The sequence below is a fragment of the Chinchilla lanigera genome, unplaced genomic scaffold (assembly GCF_000276665.1).
Source record: "Chinchilla lanigera isolate Chin_1 unplaced genomic scaffold, ChiLan1.0 scaffold00009, whole genome shotgun sequence".
NCBI lineage: Eukaryota > Metazoa > Chordata > Mammalia > Rodentia > Chinchillidae > Chinchilla > Chinchilla lanigera.
The window spans coordinates 699,628-713,867 of record NW_004955410.1 but is presented as its reverse complement, the minus strand read 5'-3'; the positions used below and the strand labels follow the sequence as shown (position 1 = coordinate 713,867).

Genomic DNA, 14,240 nt, shown 5'->3' with positions numbered 1-14,240 from the left:
CGAACTCACAACCTTGCGCTTGCCAGGCAGGCACCTTGCCACTGAGCTAAATCCCCAGCCCCCTATTTTAAATATAAAATATAGTTAAAATCAGTATATAAAAACTGCTTTGCTTTTATCACTAACAGTATTCTAGCATCTACGCATCTCAAAATGATGTTTATTCCCAAATTCTTATTGAGAGTTGTCATTGAAATCAGGTTAGGCTTGGATGTAAGACTTTAAAAGCTTTTTTCTAATTTAAATGAGAGATGATTTTAAATAAACACCACTGATGATAAATAGGCTTTAAGTGAAGCATGTTATCTGTTCTGTGTTTTTTGGGTTTTTTTTTTGTTTGTTTGTTTGTTTGTTTTTTTACACTTTTATCTCCTTTAGTATATGTTTTGGAAGATGTGTGCTTTGAAATAATCTTAGCTTAAGATTGTGTGTGGTAATACCTGTCTGTGAACCTGTGTACAGGATGAAAGGGACTGTGTGCGTGTGTGTGTGTGTGTGTGTGTGTGTGTGTGTGTGTGTGTGAGATAGGGCAGGAATGTATTGCTAGTAAAACAGGAGATTAGGGCACTGCAGACTGACTGGTGAAATGGGTGTGATAGGTTAATTGCGAGTGCTGGGCTCCTGTCCATGCCTAGCAGTCCACTCCTGCCCGGGAAAGTGGAATTCCTTTCCTTTTCCTACTTTTACTTGGCCCAACGTCAATATGCAGAGCATGCTCCTTTCTTATCTTTAGTAAATGTAAATCCTCACTACCTTTTGCAATGGTTTCATCCAATTCTTTGTTCAAGACAAGAAGAACTTAGAAGCCACCTCTGAGGGAAACTGCAGCACTGCAGAACCCTGTAGCACTGAGACCTAAAAAACCTGAGGCACTGAATAGCTCTTCTCTGGATTCTCACCCTTTTTTGTCCTGGATCTCACAGTTGGTCATCTGACACAATATGTTCCAGCAACATTTTGGATTCTTTTCAGGAAAGAATATATATCTCCCACATCAGTCAAATTTGCCAGGCAAAATTCCACCAGAATAATGCTAAAAATTGTTTTTGCTTCTAAAATTGTAAGCACATACTTCCAACCATGTCAGCTAACTTTATAAATGGAGCCACTGCCAGTTCGTATGCCTCAAGCCCCAAGCCCAGTAGCCTTCTCTGTGTGTCTGTCCATTATTCAGTCTCCCTGGGCCTAGGTAAAACTGAGTCCCTCCTCCCACCCCCAAAACTTGGGCTCTGTCTCAAGCTGCGCCCTCCTCCCTGCTAAGCAATTTTTTTATTTCCTATTTTACTGAAAATGTCAAGAACACCACCACATCTCCAAACTTTGCTTGCCCAAATGGATCACAGCAGCATCTGTCTAATTCTCACTGTTTATGGTCTGGACGAGGGTCCTTTCCCCTGAGCAAGGACCACAACCAGGGCCAGCTTTCCGTGTAAACTGGGACACAAGCTAGCGCTGTTCCACCTGCAGCCTAGTTAACTGAGACAATCTTGAGTAAACCCTCAAGTCTAAAGCTAAAAGTTTATATATTACATAAGTTTCCATATCTCAAATTATTGACGTATTAGAAATTGGACTTTTTCTCTTTTCCTGTCATATTTCCTAGTGCCTCATGGACAGTAGGCATATTCCTGAGTGAGGAAGCACCACAGTCACAAGGCCACGCTTTGGAAATTCATCTTTAAAAGTGCAGTAACACGATCACTTCCTCTGCAAAGGGATCAAGCCCAGTATTCAGTGCTGACCCTTGGTATTCATCTCCCCCTCCCCGCAAAGGCCCTGAGAAGGGAGCACATCTGTGAAACACACAGAGGCATAGGCATGGCCCGGGACGAGAGCAGGCAGGAAATTCACCCCACGTCTTTCTGAGCAGCGTTTGGCATGGAGGTTTCTTCCTACCCTGAAGCTATTATTTACTCTGTTTCAGAGGTAAGAATTTATAAACCAAGAAGCAAGTACTGGTTAATTTCTCAACTCTTTCTGAACACTCAGTTATGCTAAAAAGTGGCTGAATTTGCCTTTCGTTTGGAGTGGTGTAACGTGGAGCTGATGTTCTCACCATCAGCAGATGCCCTTGAGAACCGAGATGGAATATTTGCAACCAAGGTCCTTGCTGCAACCCTTCTCCCCGGGTGAGCCTAATTAAATTAAAGTTTACTAGCGTTAGGAACTGTGGATGACGATGCATTCCTCTTCAAGGCACAGAAACCAGGAGGAAAGCAGCATAAACCAGGACGTGCCTGGGGTTCCGGGCTCCTGTCACCCTCCTGCTGTGCTTCCTCAGATGCAGCTTTGTCGGCAGTGCGACCAGAGCACTGATGGGCACCTGCGGGCATCGTGTGTCCATGGGAGCAGGGAAGCGGAGAAACGGCAAGAGACGGAGGGCAGGGGGTGGAAAGAGAATTGAGATGCATGAGGTCCCGTAGGAACGCCACACAGTGAGTGCGCTTGTTACGTGCTGCATGCATGTACCAATCAAAAAGAATGGAGAGATGCAGCAAAAGCTAGTGGAGTGGCTCTGATTGGACTTTTCCTCTTCATCGTGAAAAATCTGCCTTTGTTCTGAGAGTTACTTTTGTCATGTTTTGGTCTATGTCTCACAAGTTCTCCTCTCAGGTCCTCCATCTTAGAAGGAGGTACTAATTGCTTCAGAGCTCTTGCTCAATTTTTCTACCCATCTGTATGTTCACATTCAGTACTATCTTGAGCAACTGACTTAGCAAGAGTTTGTTTACTGACATAAAACTTTAAAATAGCTTCTGTCAATAATGTTGAAACTTTGAATAGATTTTTTATTTATTTCTGAATGTTCTATCTCCAGGGCATGGATATTGTCACAAGGAGTGTGTCTATGCTGGAATCAAGACTGTTTTTGGAAAGAATGGACATTTCCTAATTTAGGGTCTGATTCATAGGTGGGTTTCTTCATTGGATAGAAATGTTCCTTTAAAATCTGTCTTACCTATGGCAGGACAAGGGTGTATTTATGTTTGATTATTCCACAACCACTTCTCATGGCCTATGAAAGCATTCAGGATAGAAATAAACACCACTTGTTCAAATCTTTGAGCTTTGAAGAGTATTTATTTTTAGCCTGGAACATAAAGTTGAGCAAAAAATAAAACCCTAGTATATCCTTGTTCAAAAGAAAACAAGAGTCAAAGAATGCAGATACCAAACTGGGCCTACAAATATAAAACATAAAACTTTATTGTATGTGACAGTGCACCTAATATCACCAGTTTAATGTTCACTGACAGAATCATGTCCCAGATTTGGATAACTGTTTGCAAAAGATTGAAACTGGGCCCATTATGTCTTTCCATGTCCTAAATTAAAATCAAACTGGATAAAAGATCTAAACATTAAAACAGAAACATTGAACATACTGGCAGATAAAATAGGTAAACACTTGAACTCATAGATACAGAAAAAAACTTTCTAAACACAAGAAATAATCTTGCATACCTATATCTGGAAATCTGAGCAACTACTTTGAAGATAACAATAAGTATTACAACAACCACTGTTGTTTTCCTATCAGCTTGCTTTGAAATTCTGTATTGTTTTTATAGCTTTTGTGTTGTTTTGTTTTTGTTATTTTGTTTTTCTTCTTTTCTGTTTACAATAATGAAAAATGGAACATAAGATATCAAAAGAAAAAATAATAGAAGTCAACAAGTGGGATTACATCAAATTTTTAAAAGATTCTGTTCAGCAAAAGAATTAACTAGTAGAGTGAAAAGACCACATATAGAATGGAATAAGAATATTGCCATGTAGTCCTCAGACAGAAGACTAATATTCAGAATATATAAAAACCTGAAAAACTTAGAACATCTAAAACAAAAGATCCAGTCAAGACATGTGCTAGTGAAATGAATAAATAACTGAAAAAGGAAGAAGTAGAAGTGGCCAACAAACATATGAAGAAATGTTCAACATCTCTGGCCACCAGAGAAATGCAAATCACAACAACAGTAAGATTCCATCTTATGTTAGAAAGAATGGCAATCATTAAGAAATCAGACCGTAACAAATACTCATGAGGTTGTGGTTAAAGAAGAAAACCTCCAGCATTGTTGATGGGAATGTAAACTAGTAGAACCTTTATGGAAATCTGTATGGAGATTTCTCAAAGAACTGAAATAAGAAATTCCAATGACCCAGTGATCCCCCCTAGGTATCTTCCGTAAAGAGCTTGCATCCTCATACTACAGCAATGCATGCATACCAATGTTTACAGCAGCACAATTCAAAATAGCTTATTCTGGAATCAGCCTGTACACCCACCAACAGATGACTGCATAAAGAAAATGTGGTATCTCCATATAATAGAATACTACTTGGCTATAACAAGCAACAAATTTGAGAATTTTGTACAGGAATGAATAGACCCAAAAAATACAATGCTGAGTGAAAGAAATCAGGCACATAAATTTAAGTACCATACAATATCTCTCATTTGGATAAGGAAAAGTACCAAAAAAAAGGAATAATAAAGGATGGATGGGAGGGGACAAGGGAATAGATCTCTCGCAAATGGGAAGGAGCCCAAGAGAGCAAGGGAGCATGTGAGGGGAAGGGAAGGGAAATAAGTAGACTAAGGATGTGCCATGTATAGGAACCTAATGACCTCAGTGGATATAAACATTATCTGCTGGGAACATGAGTCAACATCAACATCAACAAGAATAGAGGTGGGGAACAGGAATCAGAGGAGGACGGAGGGGAGGGAAGGGGAGTCAAAAACAAGCACCAAGCTACATCGTGTGAATGTGCCCACTCCCCAGGGACAGTGTAAATTGCAGGTACTGCAAATACATACTAATAAAAATTGAAGATTAATGAAATGGGAATGGAAAAGAGCCAATAAATTATTCTCCTTTATGCTGAAAAAGAAAAAGAAAGAATCACACCCCGGTTTTAAGCACACAGAAAACAGGGAGATAAATATTTGATTTACTCATACTGATAATTTGACAAAAACACAAGGAAGACCTTTATTCAGAAAAACTACCAGATTTAACTATTCTCTACATTGGAAACTATTCATTTCCTTAATTTCTTAAAAAATTTGGCTGATTTTTACTGTTATTAAAAGACTGCGACATTTTATAATATTAAAAAAATTGATGTCTTCCCCATAACCATTTTGTTTCTAATTCACGTCAAAGAGCCTTGAAAGTAGCCCAGTCACTCTCATATACTTAAGAATTATTACTTAAATGAATAAGTTTAAAGTGATTGTACAGATACCTTCTCTTCAATGTCAATAATTTTATTAAAAAAAATTGAGCTAGCAAATTAAAGTCGTTACCAATTCTCCTTATTCAGTATTCTCCCTGATGTGACTAAGTTGAGCAATAACAGCATAATTATATTTCTAAACTGAAAGAGAACGTGGTCATTATTTTGTTCAGAAAATTACTTTGGGGGTAATCATTTCGTAAAGCCATAATTGTATGGTCAATGTAATATTAGATTGCTGAATAATTTAATTTGGTTGAATATGTAAATGATAACACTTAGGAAACCTGTTATTGATAGAGACAAGTCATTAAAAACCCTGCTACTGAATTTTAGGCAGTAATCATTTGGAAAATTTAATGTTGATCAGAATTATGTTTTCAATATGACCTATAAAATGAACAATGTTTAAGTGGCTAGGTCTCTGGAGTAGAAGAAAAGATAATTGCATTTTATTCCCAGATCCTTGATTCACTTATGGCATTTTACAACTAACTATGTCAAGAAAATTACAACAATTGCCATTTCTTGGTACAAAGATATTGGATGCCTAATGTATAACAGGTATACAATGATAGTTGATTTTAAAAGATACTTTCCAAAAGTGGTTGCTTTTAATATTTTCTTTGTAAATATTTCTTATTCATAAAGTGATATAAATAATCACTGCCTTATACAAATCATCAACTTTTTTGCTCATACAACATTCTCTGGAGCATTTGTTACAATCTCTTTTGAATATCTATCATCAATTACTGAATACTTCATGGTGTATGTGTTTTCTAATCAAGTTGCACTTCATTTTAGGTCTTGCATACATATTGATTTCTATGTTACATGTATGTTGTTTATTTTAGTGGTCCTGCAATAGTTTCTTTGCCAGTACTGAGGACTGAACTTAGGACCTTCACAATGAACCACATCCCCAGTCCTTTTTTATTGAGTAATTGATTGACTGACTTTGAGACTGGGTCTTCCTAAATTGCTGCAGTGGCCATGCTGAGTTTGAATTGGTGATCCTCTTGCATCTGCCTTCCAAAGTGCTGGGATTACAGGTATGTGCCTGAATCCTTGTTGGTGATAGATGTGTATTGTAATTCCAATTTTACACTAAGTAATACTGGATGAACTTCTAATAGTTAAATCATTATCTAATCTGTTCCTTTTTTAAGGTAAAGTTATATGATAAGAATGTCTACATAAACTATTAACTATTTGAATATCCTTAATGCCCATTCTCAAATAGTTCTGAAAGATTATGTTTACCTATACTTTAAATAGTAGCATGAGGAAAATTTAATTTACTACACTTAGAACCATTATTATTATTATTGATTTTAAAGTATTTTATTATACAATCTTTTCATGGCACCATCAGGAGTAATAGAAAATGTTATTCCCAGGTCCTAAGCCACATCCTGAAAAAAGATAAAATTTGTATTCATATAGTTATACCAATACACCACCTCAACCCAATAATTCCACCACCTACTGTAGGTCTTTTGCTTAAGGCAGGGAACTAGGCTCTTAGGCAAGAAAATACATATGAAGCTAAAGGAAGTGCTGGCTAGAGTGAGTGGGAGCAGCTTGGTCATGGGGTGGGAGGAAGGGGCTAAGTCAGCCTAGGCAGGATGCATCACTCAGGTGCACCAAGGGGAGGAGGACAGTGTATAAAAAGGCAGCGTCACGTGGGTGGGCTCTGGAATCCTTGGTCCATTGGGAGACGGTCTTTGCCTTAGGAAGGAAGGCTTCCCAGTACTTTGCGAGCTGCTGCTGTGAATATAGAAGTGTCTCAAGGTATTGATCACATGGGTTTTGAAGTCCTTGGATTTCACTTTCTCAAATCATATCACTTCTTTCCACACCACTGTTGAAATCTTTTCAAAGTTCCTTTCATACTGAGTCACCTCACACTCACACTCTATGATCTCATCTTTGGCCTGCTGTAACCTGTCAGGCTTGTTGGCCCGTAACAACCGAGCCTCAGCTTCCCATTTCTTCTTCAGTATGGCCTGAGCATCCTGCCAGCGCTGCCACACCTTCATAAGCTGGTCAAAAGCAGACTATGGCCAGGGGGTGAATGTAGTCACTCAGGAGCTCAGCAAAAGGGAAGAAGTCACTGTTGGACTGTTCCTGGTGGAGCTGCTCAACTTTTCTTCCACCTCAGCCAACTAGGAGAGGGCCCATGGCAATGCTGTGTTGTCCTCAGAGCTCCCAAACATGGCTAGACTCTTTGCAAACTGGGCTATGTTGAGGGCTAGCTCTTTCCTGTGGTTGACTTGTGTTTCTATCATGGCGTGCAGTTTCCTTAAACACTATTCCTCACACTCTACCTCTTGGAGCTTCTCCTTAAACCAAATGTCTGATTCATTCATCTTGATGGTCATTTTGTTGACTGCATCTGTGGCTTTGTTGAACATCTTGAGGAGACCAGCACCACTCACAGTCCAGGTACCCACGGCACATTGCAGCTCTTCTTCTTCCAAAACCTCCCTGACGTCAGGGTGCTATAAGATGATAGGGTGGTTCACAACCCTCTGAAGGTCCCTTTCTAGAGCAGTCCTCTGTTTTTCAACAAATTTTGCAGAAGAAGAATCTTCTTTTTGAACTTGCACTTTTGTCATTCCTGAGTCGCTTCTCAGCAGGAGTGACAGTGAAGCCCTTCTGAGAGTGCTCCTTGGAAAGCTTCTTATAAAGACCCAGAAAGGCACTGAACCTTCTTTTCACTGCAAACTCTACTTCTGAACATTGGTAAGCTCGGCTGTGCTGTAACTTTGTAGGTCACACAGGCATTCATACCATCCCCAATCTTCTCAGGATCGGTAATACCAACTGTCAAACCAAACTGATTCTGCTGTTCTTCTTCCTCTAGGTCCTCACGGCTCATCTGGGACTCAGAAGACCTTGTGGCTTCCTGTGGAGGCAGACGAATGAGTGCTTCGGCTCGTACCTTCTGATTATTTTGTGTGCTGTCCAGGGAGAGCTCCACTGTGGCATCTGCAAAGAGATCTTGCGGCTCTTGGTCTTGTTCCTCCTGGATGCCATTTTCTTTGGAGCCACTGTTGATGGGAAGTAAGGATGGAGTTTTCTTTGGAGACTGGGGCTTACTAGCTGCCTCTGTGCCAGTGGAAATGTCCTCCCCTTCTACGTTGCTGTCCCCAGCCTTGGGTTCTGAGCGCCTCGCACCCCGCTCAAATTCCAGATCCAGGCCGGGAAAGGGTGCAAGGAGTCTCTCAGAGCTCAAGACCCACCGCCTCCCGACGCCATCTTCCTCCACCTGCAGCAGAAGTCGCAACAACAACTTTATAGAGAGAGTGCTGCGAGCAAAGCCTTCTGGCTGCAAGGACAGCAAGGAGGGACAGGGCTGGGTGGGGACCCACGGGAAGGACAGGGCCGGCGAACCTTTATTATTTTTAATATGCTACTTTTAAAGCAAGTAACATACAACTGAACCTAAATTTATTATTTCAAGGTCATTAAATCCACAACAATCTAAATATATCACAAATGATATAGACATAAATATCCATGTTTCCAAGTGAAGCATAACACTTTTGGAATAAATATAAAATTTTAAGAAACAGAAAGGCACAAAGAAATAAATTTGGAACTGAAAGACTACTAATTTTTCTGTACTCTGAATCCTGAATCATCTATAAGAATATCAGAAATACCAAAAGAAATACTTCAGCTATTGTAATCACTAAGGCCTTTGAATATTCCTGTCCTGGCAGCAATAATAAAGGAAACAACTAGTTGCTCCCTATCTACATTAAAATTATGAACTTATAGATCACTTACAAGTAGTCCTGGACTTTATAATATGGTAAGATATTAAGCATTATTTATAAATACAAACTGATTACATTCTCTGATTTTGAGATAAACTTTCACTTTCATAATCTCAGAAATTACAACAGATTTTTGCTTTGAACAGGTATTACGTGCCAATCAGATATATGCCCTGAGCAAACAAAAAAGGTATCGACAACTTTTGATAGCTTCCTCTAAAGGTTTCAGGGCAAGAATTTAAACTATCTTAGGCTCATCACATCTGTGGCTGTCATGAAAAAGTATAAGTTTCTAACATTAAATGTTCCTTCCAAGGTAAAATGTAAACATTTAAATACATAAATGAAAACATTACAGTTCTACCACCGGGTGTGTTTTCAACTAGTTAGGTAATAGAAAAAGTACAGCCAGATAAGGAACAATTCTCCACTATGATTTTTTAAAATGTCAGGAACAGAAGAAAATAAAATACTTGACATTTTAAAACATGAGTTAGAAACCAGTTTTTCACTATTTGTTTTAAAGATCTAAAAGCTGTCAACAAAATAATATGTCCATTCATCACCACCAGATTTCTGGGTACACAGTGAAGACAACCTCCTAAAAACAGTCTTCCCTGAGGGATGAATCAGACCTGAGAACTACAGAGAATTGATAGGAGAAAAATATGTGTGGTTTAAATTTTGTTAAATGTTGTTTATTGTGGGATATATTATCTGTGTATTGGTCAGCTTTTTCATTGCTCAGGCACCGTACCCAACACCCACAATTTAAAGGAGATGAGGTTTTGTGGAGAAGGACATTCTTTGATTAGAAAGCACTGAGGACACACAATGATTTGTTTATTGTTGCAAAAATGAGCTGAAACCTTTCACCTGAAGATAAGAGGGTATTTGAATTGCAGGAGATCCCTAGTTTTTAGTCTTGTCATGTATTGTAAAAATGGGAAGTAAGGACTGTGATTGTGGTAGATGGATAACTGGTGGTAGTCTTGTAACCCCCAGTTGAACTGAGTGGGCATGGTGCTGGGTGTGGGAGGCCCACCTGGGGATTGTTGCCAGCAGCATAAGAGGCAGAATTGGAGAAGGATAATGTTTTAACTACTAAAACATTTGGTATCTGCCCATTTGTACTAGTTATGCCCTTGGTTCTTGTTCAATAAAACGTGACTGAGATTGGTAATCAGGTCTGCAGTCTGAGAGGCTGTAAGCCCCCTAGTCCCAGACTTTTGCCTCTCTTGTTTTTCTTGTCTTTCTTACTGTTCTTTTCATCCATGGGCACCTCGTTCTCGGGACGTGTCACCCTGGTTAGAACGACAAGGCTTGATTTGGTTCATGTTTTAAAAGGGTTCATCCCACAGTCAGCTGGCTGTAAGGCAGAAACATCATGATGGAAAGGCATGGCAGAGGAAAGTTGCTTAGTCCATGGAGGCTGGTTAGCAGAGTATGGAAAACTGCCTTCCAGAAAATGGGCCAGGAGCCATATGTAGTACCTGACATTGGTTCTCCGTGACTCACCCAGAAATACCCAGAAGTGTGCTCTGCCATTCCTCCTAGCAGATCCCAAAGTCAATAAACTAGATTCTACAATGGTCATATGCCACTCCTTGTCTGCTCCATATGCAGCACATCTCCTTAACCTATAGTTAAACTCCAACTAAAGCCAAGTTCTTAATTTGCCTAACTGAATACACCTATTCCATGTACAACTGAAAACACAATAATCCCTTCCACAAACTTCCAAAAGTTTCTGTATTTTCCCAAATCCCAAGATTACCTGAGACTGAAAGCAAACTCTTAGCTGTGAAGCACTGCAAAAGATCAAAGGCAAATTACATGATCCCAAGGTCCTGTGGCACTGAGTTAAACAGTTCCATTCCTAAAGAGAATAAAGGAAGAGAGGAATTAGACCAAGCCAAGACCAAAACCCAGTACACTAAACGTTAAGACCTTCAGCTTTGTATCCAGCACTTGGGATGCGTGATAGTGAGATGTGAGCTCCAGTGTGTTTGGGTGGCCCTGCCTCTATGCTCCTTATGACTGTAGCACCCATAGCTCTCTCTTTGGTGGCCTCCACCAATGGCCTACAGCTTTTCTTGGTAGTCATTTCATGGTTTTGGTTTTCTCACAATGTAATGCACTTCTTCTCAGGGGCTCCTTTCCCAGCCTCCTGGATCTTTCTTTGAAATATGGTTGGAGGCCACCCTGATCCCATAACTCTTGCATTTTGCATGCTGGGAAAAACAGCATCACCTTAGTAATATTAAAGTCTGCCACCAGGGCATGCAGTAGCCAAGTATCCTTGCACTGTGACTATAGCTTCCTCTCGCTGCCTGAATGGTTAATCACAGTAAAATCAATCCCCAGGAGCCAATTCCTTGGATGTTCACTCTTGAACAGGGGGCCCAGGGACTCTTTTCTCAAATGAAGTGTTGACATTTTTGAACACTTGAGCCTTGGACTGGTGGGATCTTGCTGATTTCTGAGAACTCCTTCAAGATATTTTAATTTTTACTTCTGTTTCTGTAGAAAGTACTTTACTTCTTTTCAGTAATGTTAAGGACTTCTGGAACAGTATCTCCTTTGACCCTAATTTTACACACGATTCCCAAAATTTAAACTTTGTTGAATTTTTCTGCTCTTTTTTTGCTCTGGTTCTTGCTATAAATCTACCTATAGATAGCCAACAGTAACCATTATGTAGCCTAAATTCTGAGCTGTTTAAACATTTCTCTGCTAGATTAATTAGTTTACTGTTTTTAATCTCAGTTCCTGATAAAGTGTCAGGACATGGACAAACAGACAAATTATTTGCTGGAATTAAACACTCATGACCTCTATTCTAGTTTCCAGTACAGTCCTTTTTCCCTTCTGAAACCTTCTGAGCCTGACCTTTACTGTCCACGTTGCTATCAGCATTCTGGTCTTCTGAGCTCTAATCAGAATCACTCATCAAGCTCTTATTACAGCTTTCTAAGGCTTCTCTAACTGGCATTTCCAAACCTTTTCAATCTCCTCCCACAAACCAGTTCTTTTGAAACCACATGCTCAGAAACAGTCATAGAAGTAACTCTGCTTCTCCAAGAGCAGAGATTTAATTTGGCTTACATTTTAAGAGAATGTAGTCTGTGGTTGTCTGTTTTCAATGGAGAAACATTGTGGTTGACTGCCGTGTCACAGCAAAGCTGCTGAGTCTATGGCAGCTAGGAAACAATGCAGGGAAAGTTCCAGCCAGTAAGCAGTAAATGGGCCACGTGTAGCACCCAAAGTCACACGGCCATGACCCAGCCAAAATACCCAGAATGTGCTCCACCAATTCCCAAAGCTGATTCCAAAAACAATCCTGTTAATATTCTTCCCTACTGCCCACAACTCTAATATTTAGGTAAGTTTATATTGCATTCGAATGAATGACCATTCTGTTATTTCTTTCTGCAGGTATTGGTAATAATGGTCTTATCCCATATTATGTTATAGCTCTTTCATTTTTGTGGTGAATGTGCTAAATGTCAAGGTACTGACTAGAAAAATAATGAATAAATAAGAACAAGCCAAGAGAGGATATAAATGAGCTCAGCAAATGCCATTATGTGAGACTGCACTTGGGCTCAGAAAGAGGTGAAGTGGAGAACTGACTTCAGTCCTGAAGTTCACACTGGACTTCAGACCTTGGGAGTAGTATGGAGACTAGAGGCCATTAATTATAGAAACAGCCAGAGATTCAGGCAGTAGGATCAGTACAAAGTCTCATAAGTGGAAGAAATAAAAAAGAAGATGATTTTTTCAAACAGGGTTGAGTGTTGTCAACATCTTTAGAAAAGTGTACTTGAAATGAGGAGCAGGTCTTTAAAACAATTCTGAATGAAAAATCTTCCATTTCAAATGTATGGTACTTTTCAGCTTTTGTGACCAAAAATGTATCAGTGGAAGATATGTAACTATTGTAATCTTTATTCCAGATTTTCAAATTTTAAGAAAAACAAACACACGAAGACATACTTTCACAGTGCTATCTTCCACAAGCAATCAGATTAATTTCCACTGCAAAATTCTACAAAACATCCAGAAGTGGGTAATTTTAATGCCACTTAAATTGTTACAAAGATTAGATATGAAAACTTTCAGAACTTTTAAAAAATGTAGATGTTAATGCTATCCCCAGTCAAGACTGCAAAAAAGAGAAAAGTTTAGACAATACCCTAAGCATTATCAGAAGATTTTAAAAGCATGCTAAAGACAACATAATGATCAAGTAAGATACTTTCTAGAAATCTACAGTTGATTCAATGTAGTGTATCATGAATGAAGTTTGTGCTATATTCACAGTCTCCCAAAAAGTCTAGTAACCTTGTTTACCCACCATTAAAAAGCAGTTATAGATTTCCTAGTCTCAACAAAATTTACAGAGCTGTATCTGACATATTAGGAAACAATTGGACTATGTCCACTAAAATAAAGAGAACTGTCACTATACTACTGTCTGAACTTATATTCAGAATTGAATTGTAGTCATTATCCAGAACCAGAAAAGAAAAACAATTTGAAGAATAAGAATTAGAAAAGAAGAAAAAAAGCACTTAATTTCAAGGCTATAAATATGTATCTGGAATATTCAAGAGAAAAAATTTTTAAAATCAAAAAGAGTAAAAACTAATACAAACATCATAATGTCAGAACATTCTTCCTATATTTAAATAGTATTCACAGTAAAGACTTTGTTTCCAAAGGAAAAGATAAACAAAGATACTTAGGATTAAAAGAGCAAAACCTGCAGTGTACCAAGTTTTAAATCCTTTAGAAAAGTACAAAAGTTGTTTTGAAATGATGAAAATATTCATAACACCATCTTCCAGTGTCTGATCTACTTTTTAAATCTATACATTTCTTTATTTGTTATTTTACTGGAATTCTAGATCATACATTCCAATTTCTGATTTTCACATCATGAGTTTTTTCTCTCTTACTCATCTTGAAATTTAATTTGTTAAACAAGCTATCTTATTTGAACTTCTGTTAAGCCAATTGTCTTCTTTCACAACTATTGTCTTCTTTCACAACTTTTACTAGTGAAATAGAGGTTACATAAGTGTATAAAAACTTTGGGACCTATTGTGAGGTTCTGGCTGATGTTATCTTATTTCACAAAGGATGGATTACCTTTTGCTTCTGTACAGTTTTAGCTGGGGTAGATGATTTTAAACT

At 38.7% G+C, this 14,240-nt stretch overlaps 1 pseudogene; it reads right to left on the bottom strand.

Moving 5' to 3' along the window:
- Window positions 1–6,864: 6,864 nt before the first annotated feature.
- On the bottom strand, window positions 6,865–8,514 carry LOC102013264 (annotated as a pseudogene).
- Between the last annotated feature and the right edge of the window lie 5,726 nt (window positions 8,515–14,240).